The sequence below is a fragment of the Candoia aspera genome, chromosome 6, assembly GCF_035149785.1.
Source record: "Candoia aspera isolate rCanAsp1 chromosome 6, rCanAsp1.hap2, whole genome shotgun sequence".
In the NCBI taxonomy this organism is placed as follows: Eukaryota; Metazoa; Chordata; class Lepidosauria; order Squamata; family Boidae; genus Candoia; species Candoia aspera.
In genome coordinates, this window is record NC_086158.1 from 87253317 (window position 1) to 87267482 (window position 14166).

A 14166-nucleotide genomic window follows, 5' to 3' on the forward strand; every position below is an offset into this window, starting at 1 on the left:
CACTGATTCTTTGTAGACACTTTCTATGTGGAATAGAAAGTCTGTGTGCAAGCGAGATGTTAGAGGACGAGGCCTACATTTTGCAGTCCTCCTGCCTGCCTGTCTGCCCATGAGGTAAAAATTGAGATCGTGAATCTCCCAGATTCAAGAAGAAGGAGGAAGAGGAAATCAGGTGACCCATGTGACTTCCCACAAGTACAATAGAGACACACCTATCAGTTAAGCTCTCTTACTATGCTTGTGAGACAATGCTGAGTTGACCCCTGATAATTCCAACAGTAGGATTAACTTTACCCAAAAGGTTATAAGAAACCATGCTCTAGCATCCAGTGAGACTATACCTGTCTGTACACATAAGATAGCATTTTTGATACTTTTTGGAACCATCAGTATGGCTCTAATAAACTCATTTTTAGTTGTTTCAAGAATATTAAACATTACAGAAGAGCAAATTAGGGAGCCAAAAAGAAGCTGAGGGACTGCCTTAGCTTGGAAAACCTTGCAAGCTGCAGGGTTCCCTTTGAGTGGCAAAATCTTACAGTAGCTATAGGGATCTAACACTCGCCCAGTAAAAAAAAAGAGAGCATTCCAGGATAGAGAAGCATGGAACTGCACTCCAAGACATTTATAGGCATGCATCTGCTTAATTTGAGTCCCATTTATTTGCTTTATTTGCCATTTGTGAATTTTATGACAATGGCAGGCAAAAACTAAAACTTTGGTTCTCTGATAGTTTATTGATAACTTTTGTTCTGTACAGAAAACAGCTAATGCCCTAAGTGCTTTTCTCATTCCCACCTGTGAAGTAGACATAATAACCGTATCATCTGCATACAATAATGCTGGAATTGCACAATCAGCTAAAATAGGTGGGTGGTGGTCTGAAATAGCAAGCGCTTGGATTAATGGATTTAGATATGGATTAAAAAGTAATGGAGCTAACATTCAACCTTGTCTTACACCTCTATAAGTTGGGACTGCTTTAGGTAGATGTTCCCAAGGCGTATATCTAATTCTCAGGGAGGTATAAGAATAAAGCAACTGAATAAGAGTAGCAGCCTTTTATCAATAGTGGAATGTCTCACTGTCCCACCATCTCTCCCATGATATTAGGTCAAAAGCTTACTTAAAATCAACAAAAGTTGCAAAAAGGGAACTTTGAGGGGGCGCAGAATATGTTTCTGCAAAATGATGGAGAACCAAACTATTTTATTTATTATTTTTATTTATTAATCAAATTTATCACCACCCATCTCCCAAAAGAGACTCTGGGCGGTTTACAATAAAACATAAATAAAAATATAAGACTATAAAACACTATAATACATAATACAATAAATATAATAAAAACCTCAATGGCTGAAAGTTCCTTATGATTTGCAGGCAGAGCTGGGTCCTTCTAAGAAACTAACCATCCCCAAGAATGGCTACTCTCCCTCCCGCCCCAGACATAATTACAGAACCAGGTCTCTAGCTGTTTCCTAAAGTCCAGGAAGGAGGGAGCCAATCTCACTTCCAGGGGAAGGATATTCCAAAGGGCAGGTGCTATTGCAGAGAAGGCCCACCTCCTGGATGGAATTCTCTTGCAGATGGGATCCGTAGCATGCCCTCTCTGCACGACCGGGTGGGACGGGCTGATGTGATGGGGAGGAGACGGTCCTTTAGGTAACCTGGACCGCCTCCTCCACATGTGGGGCTTAAAAGGTGATAACCAATACCTTGAATTGGACCCGGAAGCATGTTGTTGCATCAGCATCTTCTCCAGGGTGTCCTGTCTTCTCATAATGTGGCCAAAGTATTTCAGTTTTGACTTTAATATCATTCCCTCAAGTGAGCAGTCTGGCTTGATTTCCTGGAGTATGGACCGGTTTGATCTTCTTGCAGTCCAGGGCACTCTCAGAATTTTCCTCCAACACCACAGTTCCAAAGCATCAATCTTCCTTCTCTCAGCCTTCCTTATGGTCCACCTCTCACAGCCATATGTTACTACTGGGAATACCATTGCTTTAACTATGCGGACCTTTGTTGTCAGTCTGATGTCTCTGCTCTTAACTATTTTATTGAGATTTGTCATTGCTCTTCCTCCAAGGATTAAACATCTTCTGATTTCCTAACTGCAGTCAGCATCTGCAGTAATCTTCACACCTAGAAATACAAAGTCTTTCACTGCTTCTACATTTTCTCCCTTTATTTGCCAGTTATCAATCAAGCTGGTTGCCATAATCTTGGTTTTTTTGAGGTTTAGCTGCAAGCCAGCTTTTGCACTTTCTTCTTTCACCTTCATCATAAGTCTCCTCAGTTCCTCTTCACTTTCAGCCATCAAAGTGGTATCATCCCCATATCTGAGATTGTTAATGTTTCTTCCAGCGATTTGAACTCCAGCCTTGGATTCCTCAAGCCCAGCATGTCGCATGATGTGTTCTGCATACAAGTTGAATAGGTAGGGTGAGAGTATACAGCCCTGCCATACTCCTTTCCCAACCTTAAACCAGTCCGTTGTTCCGTGGTCTGTTCTTACTGTTGCTACTTGGTCGTTACACAGATTCTTCAGGAGGCATACATGATGACTTGGTATCCCCATACCGCTAAGAACTTGCCACAATTTGTTATGGTCCACACAGTCAAAGGCTTTAGAATAGTCGATATGTCCTAACAACCAGGAAACACACTGAGACAAGGAACTGGTCTCTAATATTTATTGCTAGTACTTAACAGGAATCCTAACAAACTGAAGCAGCGTGGGGAAAACCCAGACATATAACCCCCAAGGGTTAAGGCGGTCCCGATCTGTGTCTCTTTGAATGGCTGAACAATTCATCAGTGCTACGCATGTGCTTGACAGTCTGGATGGGAGCCCCCTGCTCGCCATCCTTACTCATGACACGATAAAACAGAAATAGATGTTTTTCTGAAACTCCCTGGCTTTTTCCATGATCCATCGGATATTGGCAATTTGGTCCCTAGTTCCTCTGCCTTTTCTAAACCCAGCTTGTGCATCTGGCAATTCTTGCTCCATGAATTGCTGAAGTCTACCTTGCAGGATCTTGAGCATTACCTTACTGGCATGTGAAATGAGTGCCACTGTTCTTGCAACCTATGCAGCTCATGGAGCAAAGGAATGGCGTGTGCTGATCTTGGGAAACCCAAGATCGCCCACGCAGCTGCATTTTGCACCAGCTGTAGCTTCCGGATACTCTTCAAGGGCAGCCCCATGTAGAGAGCATATCAGTAGTCTATATGGGAGGTAAACAGGGCATGAGTGACTGTTCGAAGGGCCTCTCACTCCAGGAAGGGGCAGAACTGGTGCACAACACTAAGTTGCACAAAGGCCCTCCTCGCCACAGCTGCCACCTGCTCTTCGAGCAGGAGCCGTGAGTCCAGGAGGACTCCCAAGTTACGCACCGGGTCTGTCTGGGGCAGTGCAACCCCATCCAGAACTAAAGATGACAATTTCCCAGGATCGAGGAGCCATTAATCCACAGCCACTCCGTCTTCCCCGGGTTCAGCCACAACCTGTTGTCCCCCATCCAGGCCCCCACAGCCCCCAGGCACTCGGAAAGGGTGGCCACAGCATCACTTACTTCACCCGGGATGGAGATGTATAATTGGGTATCATCTGCATATTGATGATACCTCACCCCGTAGTGATGGATGATCTCACCCAGTGGTTTCATGTAGATGTTGAATAGGTTTCATGTAGATGTTGAATTCAGAGAGAACTGAACCCTGCAGCACCCCACAAAGGAGGGGCCGTGGGCCAGATCTCTCACTCCCTATCAACACCGACTGGGATCAACCCTGGAGGAAGGAGGTGAACCAGCGCAGAACCACGCCGCCCACCCCCAACTATGATCTAATGCTGATTGTTCCCCTCTAAATCCAACCTGTTTTAAGCAATTATATTTTCATTTTGTACCCAATCCACTAATTTTGGATATAAATATATAATTAAATATATAATTTTAGATATAAAAAGCTGGCATAGAGTTTACTCATTGTGTTTAATAAACTAATAGGCCTATAATTTGTAGGATCAAGTCTATTTCCGTTATTTTTGTATAACAGTATGACAATAACCAATCAGATGGAAATTGGCCTGTGTTGTTAATGTGTGTGAATAGAGTGTCCAGAACTGGATCCCACCAATCTTTGTTTTCCTTTATTAATTCTGGGGAAATGAAATCACCTCCAGATGTTTATCTGGTTTTAATTGTGCAATAAGATCTTTAACCTCAGCTATAGACACAGGTGGCCAGTCTGGTAGGTCATTACAAGAGGGAATCACATCTGAGATTAAAGCAGATTCCCTTTTAAAGATGTTACAGAAGTGATCCTCCCATTTATCTGCAGATATTGGTGTGATAGGGCCAAAACATTTATCTATAAGGGGCTGATTGTTTAAGTGCCAGAACCAAGTGGAGTTCTTACATGTTGCTGCTGAAATTAAATTGCTCCAATTATAGCCTGCCTTTTCTTTATTTTCAAAAGGTCTTTATAATTTTTTTTCCTGAACCTTAAGAAAGGAATTTATTGCATTTAAGAGAGCCTTTAGTCTTGATGCAATCATTATCATACCAAGGTTTGGACCTTTTATGTGCATAAACAGCACTGTCTGTTGAAAATCTTGTCAGGGGGACTTGGAGATTAACAATAATTGACTGATACAGTGACACTATTTGTTCATATGAATTAGCTGAGCAGATTTGGGTGTGCATTTGAAGCAGGGGCTCTGAGGTCAAAAGCCCAGACAAAACTTTAGCCTGACCTTGAGACCATTTCTTCTGTACTTGCCCCTTTGTTGTAATGTCAATAGGGCAGTGGGCTACATCTAATGATTCAAAATTTGTTTTAGAATCAAAAAGATAGATTAGTGGGAAAGTGGTCACTATCAGGGCAAGCTCCAATATAGAAGTAAGTTCTAAGATGAACATAGTTCTAGGAAATCATGGTATAATCAACCACACTGGTCCCATTAAGGTGCCAGAATGTAAACTCTCCTTTTATATCACCCCAGGCAGTGCCATTAAGTATAATTAGATCTAAACTGTTGAGCCAAATGAAATCCTGCAATGTTACGATATTGGTCTTTAGATTGTCTGGCCAGTAAGTAGCCCACATCAGTTTTAGGAAGCATTGGCCATTTAAAATAAGCTTGCAAAAGGGCATCAGACTAGCCAAGACATGTATTAAAGTCACTGGCAATGATAGTTACAGAGTCTGGATACTGATATAACATATTTATGTAGGTACCAAATTGATCCCACAAATCATTTATTTCCCTATTCCCATGTACTGGGGGAAAATATAGATTAACAAGTAAGACAGAGTAAAGTCTGAGCAGAGGGGCTAGAGTCACATTTGAGCAGGACTCCAACATAAGTATTGGAACATTACGTTTGATAGAAACCATAGAATTCAAGCCATACTGGGGGGAGATGGGCAGTGATAGAAATTTGAAGAATGAATGAATGAAAGAATGAATGATGCATTCAGACTATAGGGAATATATCCAGGTATTGATAATCCTCCACAGCCTATGTTTCTTGAAACATAAGAATATCAAAGGAAGAAATATATTCCATAAATGAAGCATCTGAGATTTTTGCTTTCCAGCTTGCAACATTCCAGAAGAGATTCCCCCTTCTGTAAAACAGAGTCAATCAGAGTCAAGGGTATTATCAGTGGATTAGCTGGACATACAGAGTCTTTCATCAATATAGGTAAATGGGTATTTGAGATGTGCTCTATACCCTCTAACATCTGGAATGGGGCTAGAGTCAAAGTTTCATCTAGTGTTGCCTGTTGTAACACCACCTGGGTTGGGAGGGTAACTTGCAGTTGGATGATATCAGAACTTCTAGTAGCAGTATCCACATTTGAATTTTGGGGAGGAAGACTAGTAGGCTCTAAGTGGTGTAATAAAAGGCCATCATGTAGAGAGGGTCTAGGAACCAGACTGCATTGTTCAGCATCTGCCTGTGGTATAGAGAATATCTCCTCCACATGGCCTGACACTCTCCAGAAGTGTCCCCATCTGCCCCATAATGGCAGGAACAAATATTTTTTTGGAGGGCGATTTCCAATCATTCCATTGTCTGCTGAAGGAAAGCAATTAGTGTCAGTGTTTGGAGAAACAAGGTCAATAAGTGTCTCAGCTGTAGCAATTGTAACTAGTAAGGTTTTCTTTGAAGCCATTTGGTGGCCTGCTAGAACCACAGAATGAAGCAGAGCTTAACACAGCTGAGAAGCTGTCCAGAGAAAAGGAATATTATCTTAAAATAGCTTTAATGAGCATGTGTCATGAGTAAGGATGGCGAGCAGGGGGCTCCCACCCAGACTGTCAAGCACATGCGTAGCACTGAGGAACTGTTCAGCCATTCAAAGAGACACAGATCGGGACCACCTTAACCTTTGGGGTTTATATGGCTGGGTTTTTCCCACGCTTCCTCAGTTTGTTAGGATTCTTGTTAAGTACTAGTAATAAATATTAGAGACCAAGTCATTGTCTCAGTGTGTTTCCTGGTAGTCAGGACATCATGTCAGAGAAACACAGGTTATTGATCTTACACACTCAGCCCTCCCAAGCATAAAGAATCACACACTTAGACATAGTAGGTTTAAAAGTAAAAAGAATCTTACTGACTTTTTATTCTTGGTTCAGTTACATCCATCTTTGGTGGAAAGATGAAGTTTCTTTCTTCATTTGTTCTTTCTAATCTTACTTCACCCTAAACTCTCAGCCCTATAGCTGCCAAGAGCTGCATGAAAGAAAATGGGAATTCCAGGCCCACTGCATGGTGCCCAGAGATATGAAGCAGCACACAGCCGTGTGTTTCGTTCCTAGTGAAGAAGGAGGAAGAGAGAGAGAGAGGAAGTGGGAGTGGCAACAAACAGCTTCCTCAGAGTTGCATCTTGGGATGCATTCAATTTACATGCTAATACACATGCTAATGAGGCATGCTGGATTTGCTAACACTTCCAACATTCTTAAGGTTTTCCACCTTAAGTATTATATTATCTTGTTCATTCCTAGGTAGGAAACCAAAAGCACTGATAAAGGTCAACTTAAATCTGACACATCTTCATCTGGTGAGACTGGCTGACTCCCACAGCCTTGCTATTTCAAGGCCAGATGAGAGGGGGAGGAAGACTTGCTGACAACTGGTAAAATATTGGAACGGTTATATAATCTAGGTGAGACAGAGCTGAATAGAGAATTAGTGGGATAGTAGCCTGATTAAAAGACAACAAAATCCATTTTTGGTTTTGAGCACCTGGAAGCCATTCAACAGCACATAAATCTATCTGCCTGTGGTGACAGTGGAAAAATTGTCCTAGGGAAGTTACAATTGCTCTGCTAGAATCCCAACATCCAATATTGAGACTGTTCAGGGAGATACAGAGAGCAATCTGTTGTGTCTGAAGTGAACAATTTAATTTGCAGGGAACTGCTTCTTTTTTCTAAGAGAGGCTTTAGTATGTATGAAGCCACCATTTGTAATGATTGCCTATTCCAATAAAAGGAGTCTCATCAGTAGTTACTAGAGAAAACTAATTTATTGAATGAATAGTATGCAAAGTACGAAGAAAGCTGAGAATGAGCAAAAGCGCGCCAATTACAAACTTAAAAAGCCTTGCTCCTGTTGCAAACCCTCCCCTCAGGCTAGCATAGCAACCACCCACCCCAGACGCTAGCAACCGTTAGAATCGGCCTGAGAAAGTAACCTTGAACAGTAGAGATAACCCAAACATACATTCCAGAAGATCACAAGTCAGCACAAAGGAAATTTACCAGCGTGGCCAGGCAGGCACGCAACTGCAGATATGACATGTGAAACGTTACGAGGAACCATAAACATCGGAACGGGAACATGACACCATTCTTTGCATCGTCAGAGAGTAAGAATTTATTAATACAATCATTTGACTGTTGCAGTTTTGTCAGTTTGTTTTAGTTTAATGACTTGTCCTTTATCAAAGAGCAAGTCAGGAATATGTGGCTTAGCCAGAGCTTCTGCATAAGCCTTAAGGGAAGTGGTAAGTCCAGCTTTATATTTTTGAACAAAAGCTTCAAAATCTTTTTTTCAGCAATTCCAGATCATATTTTATAGCTGACAACTGCTCAAATAACAAGATAACAGTTTGTGCTATAAGAAGGCATTGCTTTGCCATAAACTCCATTGAATTTTCCTGTGGGAGCCTCTCTGCATTCTGATTTTGCATCTTACTTTTAAGCTTATTTTTATTTCCCTTGAAGTGAGCAGGTGAACTAGCAAGCTGTACTGGAGACACACAGTGAGAGACCAGGAGAGAATCCAGCTTCTCATTTAGCTCTTTCCTGACAGATAGTGAAAGAAATAGCAGCTGTTGTTTTTCCAGTTCTGTTTGAAAGTCCCATTCAAGTGACTCAAGAGCTGGAAATTCATTAAAGGTGGGAGGGAAATTGGTTTTGCTTACAGAGATTCCTTTCATATAAAATGTTCTTCTATCTTTGGTTGTTTAGCAGACTTTGATGAAGAAAGGAAGCTTGGACTGCTGCCATGATGTTTCTTTCTTTTCCCCATATTGTTCAAATCCACTCAGAATCTTTTGCTTGCACCTTTTGCCTCCACGTTCATCTCACCCGAAGAAATTATGATTAAATTTAAAAAGGTAATAAAAATCTACTGTAACCTAGTATACTTTGTTAAACTAAAAGTTAGCTAAAAAGAAACAAAGGTAGCTGGAATATGCTATTTTAAAGTAACATAAAATTGAAAGGGCAGAAGCTTAGAAAGACATGTATTTCTGGGCTGATGCCTTGCCTCCACCCCCAAACCACATTATTGAAATTCAGTAGCAAGGCATCAAGACTATGTGTGCACAACACACTGAAGCACAAATTAACCGGCTGCACAACATATGTTATTGAATTTATAATTTTTTATTAATTTATGGTAGTGTATTGTATGATTCCAGAAAACTGATCTGAGTAAACCACAGGCATATTTCCAAAGCACAGCTTTCCTCAACATTTGACATAGAAGATAATAGTATTGTCCCCCCTAAGCTGATAGTGCAGTAATGATTTTCAAAGCTTTAAATGTTTTTATAAAATATCAAATATGTGAATGAGAAAGTAATTCTTCTGCTATCTGCTATAGTTTGTTGTTTATTCGTTCAGTCACTTCCGACTCTTTGTGACTTCATGGACCAGCCCACACCAGAGCTTCCTGTCAGTCGTCAACACCCCCAGCTCCCCCAGGGACGAGTCTGTCACCTCTAGAATATCATCCATCCACCTTGCCCTTGGTCGGCCCCTCTTCCTTTTGCCCTCCACTCTCCCTAGCATCAGCATCTTCTCCAGGGTGTCCTGTCTTCTCATTATGTGGCCAAAGTATTTCAGTTTTGCCTTTAATATCATTCCCTCAAGTGAGCAGTCTGGCTTGATTTCCTGGAGTATGGTTTGATCTTCCTGCAGTCCAAGGCACTCTCAGGATTTTCCTCCAGCACCACAGTTCCAAAGCATCTATCTTCCTTCTCTCAGCCTTCCTTATGGTCCAGCTCTTGCAGCCATATGTTTCTACAGGGAACACCATTGCTTTAACTATGCAGACCTTTGTCGTCAGTGTGATGTCTCTGCTCTTAACTATTTTATTGAGATTTGTCATTGCTCTTCTTCCAAGGATTAAACATCTTCTGATTTCCTGACTGCAGTCAGCATCTGCAGTAATCTTCACACCTAGAAATACAAAGTCTTTCACTGGTTCTACATTTTCTCCCTCTACTTGCCAGTTATCAGTCAAGCTGGTTGCCATAATCTTGGCTTTTTTCAGGTTTAGCTACAAGCCAGCTTTTGCACTTTCTTCTTTCACCTTCATCATAAGGCTCCTCAGTTCCTCTTCGCTTTCAGCCATCAAAGTGGTATCATCCCCATATCTGAGATTGTTAATGTTTCTTCCAGCGATTTGAACTCCAGCCTTGGATTCCTCAAGCCCAGCATGTTGCATGATGTGTTCTGCATACAAGTTGAATAGGTAGGGTGAGAGTATACAGCCCTGCCATACTCCTTTCCCAATCTTAAACCAGTCTGTTGTTCCATGGTCTGTTCTTACTGTTGCTACTTGGTCGTTATACAGATTCCTTAGGAGGCATACAAGATGACTTGGTATCCCCATACCGCTAAGAACTTGCCACAATTTGTTATGGTCCACACAGTCAAAGGCTTTAGAATAGTCAATAAAACATAAATAGATGTTTTTCTGAAACTCCCTGGCTTTTTCCATGATCCAGCGGATATTGGCAATTTGGTCCCTAGTTCCTCTGCCTTTTCTAAACACAGCTTGTACACCTGGCAATTCTCGCTCCATGACTTGCTGAAGTCTACCTTGCAGGATCTTGAGCACTACCTTACTGGCATGTGAAATGAGTGCCACTGTTCGATAGTTCGAACATTCTTTAGTGTTTCCCTTTTTTGGTATGGGGATATAAATTGAAATCTGATGGCCATTCTTGTGTTTTCCAAATTTGCTGGCATATAGCATGCATTACCTCGACAGCATCATCTCACAAGATTTTGAACAGTTCAGCTGGGATGCCGTCATCTCCTGCTGCCTTGTTATTAGCAATGCTTCTTAAGGCCCATTCAACCTCACTCTTCAGGAGGTCTGGCTCTAGCTCACTGACCACACCATCAAAGCTATCCCCGATATTGTTATCCTTCCTATACAGGTCTTCTGTATATTCTTGCCACCTTTTCTTGATCTCTTCTTCTTCTGTTAGGTCCTTGCCATATTTGTTTTTGGTCATACCCATTTTTGCCTGGAATTTACCACCAATATTTCTAATTTTCTGGAAGAGGTCTCTTGTCCTTCCTATTCTATTGTCTTCTTCCACTTCCACGCATTGCTTGTTTAAAAATAATTCCTTATCTCTTCTGGCTAACCTCTGGAATTTTGCATTTAATTGGGCATATCTCCCCCTATCACTGTTGCCTTTTGCTTTCCTTCTTTCTTGGGCTACTTCTAGTGTCTCAGCAGACAGCCATTTTGCCTTCTTGGTTTTCTCTTTCTTTAGGATGTATTTTGTTGCCGCCTCCTCAACAATGTTGCAAACTTCTGTCCATAGTTCTTCCAGGACCCTATCTACTAAGTCCAGTCCCTTAAATCTATTCTTCACCTCCACTGCATATTCCTTAGGAATATTAGTGAGCTCATATCTAGCTGATCTGTGGGTCTTCCCTAATCTCTTTAGTCTGATCCTAAATTGTGCAAGAAGAAGTTCGTGATCAGAACTACAGTCAGCTCCAGGTCTTGTTTTTACCGACTGTATAGATGTCCGTCACCTTTTGCTGCAAAGGATGTAGTCAATCTGATTTCGGTGTTATCCATCTGGTGAAGTCCATGTATAAAGCCGTCTCTTAGGCTGTTGAAAGAGAGTGTTTGTTATGCAGAGTGAGTTGTCTTGGCAAAATTCTGTCAGCCTGTGTCCTGCTTCATTTTGTTCTCCCAGGACATGCTTACCTGTAATTCCAGGTGTCATCTGACTGCCCACCTTAGCGTTCCAGTTTCCTGTGATGAAAATAACATCTCCTTTAGGCGTGTTGTCCAGTAGGTGCTGCAGATCCTCATAGAACTGCTCTACTTCCGCTTCTTCAGCATCTGTGGTTGGGGCATATATTTGGATCACTGTGATGTTAGATGGCTTGCCCTGAATTCAAATTGAGATCATTCTATCATTTTTTGGATTGTATCCAAGCTCTGCTCTGGCCACTTTACTATTAATTATGAAGGCTACTCCATTTCTTCTGTGGTCCTCTTGTCCACAGTAGTAGATCTGGTGGCCATCTGATGTGAAGTGGCCCATTCCAGTCCATTTCAGTTCACTGACGCCCAAAATGTCTATCTTTAATCTTGACATCTCACCAATAACCACATCCAATTTGCCCTGGCTCATAGATCTTACATTCCAGGTTCCAATGGTATGTTGATCCTTAGAACATCGGATTCGCCGTTCACCACCAGCACCGTCAGCTGCTAGCCGTCCTTTCGGCTTTGAGCTAGCTGCGTCATCATGTCTGGGGCTAGTTGAGCTCATCCTCTGTTCCTCCCCAGTAGCATTTTGACCATCCTCCGACCTGGGGGTCTCATCTTCCGATGGTATACCGACATATCTCTGGTTGTACTGATCCATTTAGTTTTCACGGCAAGAATACTGGGGTGGGTTGCCATTACCTTCCCCAGGGATCGCATTTAGTCTGACCTCTCTGTCATGACCTTCCCGTCTTGGGTGGCCCTTCATGGTTTAGCTCATGGCATCATTGAGGTGCTCAAGCGCCACCACCAAGACAAGGTAACGATCCTTTTCTGATGATCTGCTATAGTAGAACAGGGATAATCCTTTGTGTTCTTGTGATAATATGCAATCATATTCCAAAACTACATGGAAATTGTAGAGAGAAATAACTTTTTAAATACTGGGGAAATATTGTCTAGGGGAGAGAGAGAAAGAGGGAATGAGAGAGAGAGAGAGAAAAGATAGGGCTGCATATTAAGACTCCTCCAAACACACATGTATTAGAAAGTAATAACAAGTGGTGGAGCTGTTCTTTCAGCACCATGTTACATTTGCAGAATCAAAATCCCAAGGCTGGTTCTTGCTCTGCTTTATATACCAAGGTATAAACACAAGAGGTGTAACTTTCAGTCTATACACACACAGAGAAGCACCACCAGTGGCTTCCAGGAATATAGTGAAGACAATGACATGAAATTTTATGTGCAGATTAGATAAATCAACACAATTTCTCAGGAAAGGACATTCACCTCAGAGAGGTGATTTTAGTGTCATCCTTTTGCACTTCATGATTTGACTCTACATCATTGTGAAAGAAGAAAAGTTGCTTATTAGAACACAGTTAACATCATTAAGCATTTAGTGAAATGTTCCCCAATTACACACTTGCATAGGTATTAAATATACAGTACATAAATGTACAGGGAGAGCAAAAGAGGGCCAACTGTACTAAGCTGAGTCTGTCAACTTGATACTGTTCAGGGCAGTACAGGATTCAGTCTCTGCAGCATGGCTGCACTGGAGATACAATCTGTGCAGTTCTGTCTCTCCATCACATGCCTACTTCTTCGATGAAAGTGCCATTGGTGCAAGTCAGTAAGAACAGAATCTAGTTTTCCCTCTCACTGATTGCCTGGTAAAAACTTGTCTGTTTATTTTAAAGGTGAACATGCTCATTTGATATTTACATAATATCAGTCTAAATTAATCAGAAAGCAACTACCTTCATCTCTGGTAGTAATTCACACCTTTGTGTATTCTTACACCAGAAACAGAAGAGCATCCATCAGACACAGACAATGCATGTAAACAGGTGACCTCCTTTCTCCAGCATACATACTGGATCAGAAGATTTGCTCATGCATTGCATTAAAAGACAAATTGCATAAAATAATGATGCTCCTGGTGTGCTTCCCCCACACTGCACCTCTCTTGTTCTTCTCTACCTGTGAATGCGGACTTTCTCAATCACTTGAATATTATCTCAGGCTACAATAATCTAATATAACCAATTTGGCCTGTGGGTACTTTTTGAATTTTGGGAATGTATTGTAGACTCTACCACAAAATGGCTGCCACAGAGGGGTGATGTATTCACAGAACAAGGGTTTTGGGGTCACAGCCAAGTCACAACACACCCACATGCAAGAAAGTGAATCAGCAGATGCAGTGGCTACAGCCTTGCTAAATAGGACTGGCCGATGAACAGCCAAGAGCATGTATTTCCCTTGCCTTCCTCTGCTACAAGCACCTTTCTCAGGGAAAGTACAAATGACTGGTCAGGAGTGGCATCACAAATCCCTCTCTCCACGGTGGGAGGGAAAGTTCAGGAAAGTTCACATGCCACTGCCTAATGTCAAATCAAGCTGGATAAACGAATTACAGTATCTGTCCAGAGGGATTGCCCTTTGGTCAATCTCAGCCCCTAGAGACTACCTAGACACATCAATGACGTCCATGATGTTTGTCTGGCAATAGTCTGGAAGTGGTTTGCCATGGCTTTCTTGGGAGAATCCCCGGGGGGGGGGGCATTTCCGGATCGCGTCTGCAGCCCTCATGGTCTCCCATACAAGCACTAACTACGTCCGACCCTAAGTTTCTTGAAGATCAGCC